We start from the raw sequence: 2,825 nt of genomic DNA on the forward strand, positions 1-2,825 counted from the left end.
CTCACCTCTATCCAAGGCCCTAAAGGAGCCTTCCATATTCATCAAAATTTTAACTGCACATCCACTAATATCATTTATTGTATCCGTTGCTCCCGATGCGGTCTCCTCGACATTGGGGAGACTGGGCGCCTCCTAACAGAGCGCTTTAGGGAGCATCTCCGAGACACCCGCACCAATCAACCAAACCGCCCCGTGGCCGAACATTTCAACTCCCCGTCCCACTCTGCCGAGGACATGGAGGCCCTGGACCTCCTTCACCGCCGCTCCCTCACCGCCAGACGCCTGGAGGAAGAACGCCTCATCTTCTGCCTCGGAACACTTCAACCCCAGGGCATCAATGTGGACTTCAACAACTTCGTCATTTCCACTTCCCCACCTCATGCTAGTTTCAAACTTCCAGTCCCCTTGACTTGTCTGGATTTGTCCGACCTGCATAGCTCCTTTTCCACCTATCCACTCCACCCTCTCCTCCCTGACCTATCACCTTCATCTCCTCCCCCACTCACACATTGTACTCTATGCTACTCTCTCCCCACCCCCATCCTCCCCTAGCTTATCTCTCCACGCTTCAGGCTCTCTGCCTTTATTCCTGATGAAGGGATTTTGCCCGAAACGTCGATTTTGCTGAAGCTCCTCGGATGCTGCCTGAACTGCTGTGCTTTTCCAGCACCATTGATCTAGAATACTGTGTACACTACTGGTTGCCACACGATGTTGAAATGTTGGAGAGGGTATGGAAAAGCTTTACCAGCATGTTGTCTGGTTTGGAGGGTATTAGCCAGAAGGAGAAATTGAACACACATGGTTTGTTTGCACCTGGGCATCATTGGCTATGGGGCTACCTGATAGATATTTATAAAGTTATCAGAGGCATAGATAGAAGGACAATTAGAGGCTTTTCCCTCAAAGCAGAAGTATCAATTACTCAGGACCGTAGATTTTATGTAAAATGGAGAAAGTTCAGGAGATGTGATAGGTAAGTGTTTTTTTTTTGCTGTTCCAGACAGAATGTGAAAGTGCCTGGAATGCACTGTTAGAGGGGAAGAAGCCAATATAGAAAGGTTTCAGAGGGATCTTGGCACGAGTATGAGTTAGTAAGGAATAGAATGACATAGAAGGTATTGGAGCAAATACTTTTGTTTTAACTTTGGAATGACATCATGTGTTAGTGCGGGCTTGCAGGGCTGAAGGGCCTGTTCTTGTACTGGACTATTGTTTAATTTTATCATTGTGGATCTGGGTCTGCAACATGACCAACAAATGAATACAAATGATAAAATGAATGATCGTTCTAAACACACGCAAAACTCCAAAATCAAAACAAAGCCAATTACACGGCATGAGGGGAGAACTGACAAAGATTGGATAAACAGACTAAAATGTTTGACTGTAAATGAAGATTGAGAAACTTGTCAAGGAGTCCTGAAGGACAGGACGTAAATGTATGTGGAAAGGCAAGGACTGATTAGGAATAGTCACACGGCTTTGTGCGTGGGAAACCATGTCTCACAAACTTGATAGAGTTTTTTTTTTAAGAAGTAACAAAGAGGATTGATGAGGGCACAGCAGTGGACGTCTTCGATATGAACTTCAGTAAGTTGTTCGACCAGATTCGACTGTTTACCCAGTTTAGATCTCACCGAATACAGTGAGAACTAGCTACTTGGATACAGAACTGGTTCAAAGGTAGAAGACATAGGTGGTTGTGGAAGGATGTTTTTCAGATTGGAAACCTGTGACTAGTGGAGTGCCACAAGGATCGGTGCTGGGCCTACTACGTTTCGTCATTTATATGAATGATTCGGATGTCAGCATAAGAGGTACAGTTAGTAAGTTTGCAGATGACACCAAAATCGGAGGTGTAGTGGACAGCGAAGAAGGGTACCTCAGATTACAACGGGAACTTGATCAGATGGGCCTATAGCCTGAAAACTGGCATATGGAGTATAACTCAGATAAATGGGAGGTTCTGCATTTTTGGGAAAGCAAATCTTACCACAACTTATACACTTATTGGTAAGGTCCTCCAGTGTAATGCTGAACAAACAGACCTTGGACTGTACGTTCATAGCTCCTTGAAACTGGAGTCACGGATATATAGCATAATGAAGAAAATGCTTGGTATGCTTTCCATTATTGGTTAGAGCATTGAGTATAGGAGTTGGGGCTGATGTTGCGGATGTACAGGATATTGGTTGGGCCAATTTTAGAATATTGCGTGCAATTCTGGTCTCCTTCCTATCGGAAAGATGTCGTGAAACTTGAAAGGTCTCAAAAAAGCCTTACAATGATGTTGCCAGGGTCGGAGGATTTGAGCTATATGGAGAGGTTGAATATGTAAGGGTTGTTATCCCTGGAGTGTGAGGAGCTGAGGGGTGACCTTGTTAAGGTTCATAAAATCTTAAAGGGCGTGGATAGGATGAATAGACAAAATCTCTTCCCTAGAGTGGGAGAGTCGAGAACTGAAGGACATCGGTTTAGCGTGAGAGAGGACAGATATAAAAGAGACCTGAGGGTCAACTTTTTCAGACAGAGGGTGGTACGTGTATGGAATGAGCTGCTAGAGGAAGTGGTGGAGGCTAGTATGATTGTAACATTTAAAAGCCATCTGTATGGGTATATGAATAGGAATGGTTTGAGGATATAGAGCAAAAAGTCTGTTTCCATGCTATACATCTCTGACTGTATGAGTCTATAAATCATTCTAAATGATCAATGAAACAACAATCCATTGAAAACCAAGTTAGAAACCCCAGCCACCGGCTGAAGGTGCCCCATGCATTTCCCTGCAGTCCGTTCCCCTGAGACTATCAGACGTATCAGAG

The sequence above is a fragment of the Chiloscyllium plagiosum genome, unplaced genomic scaffold (genome assembly GCF_037043375.1).
Source record: "Chiloscyllium plagiosum isolate Xiang-an unplaced genomic scaffold, Cpla_swu_hap1 HiC_scaffold_50, whole genome shotgun sequence".
NCBI classification, from domain to species: domain Eukaryota; kingdom Metazoa; phylum Chordata; class Chondrichthyes; order Orectolobiformes; family Hemiscylliidae; genus Chiloscyllium; species Chiloscyllium plagiosum.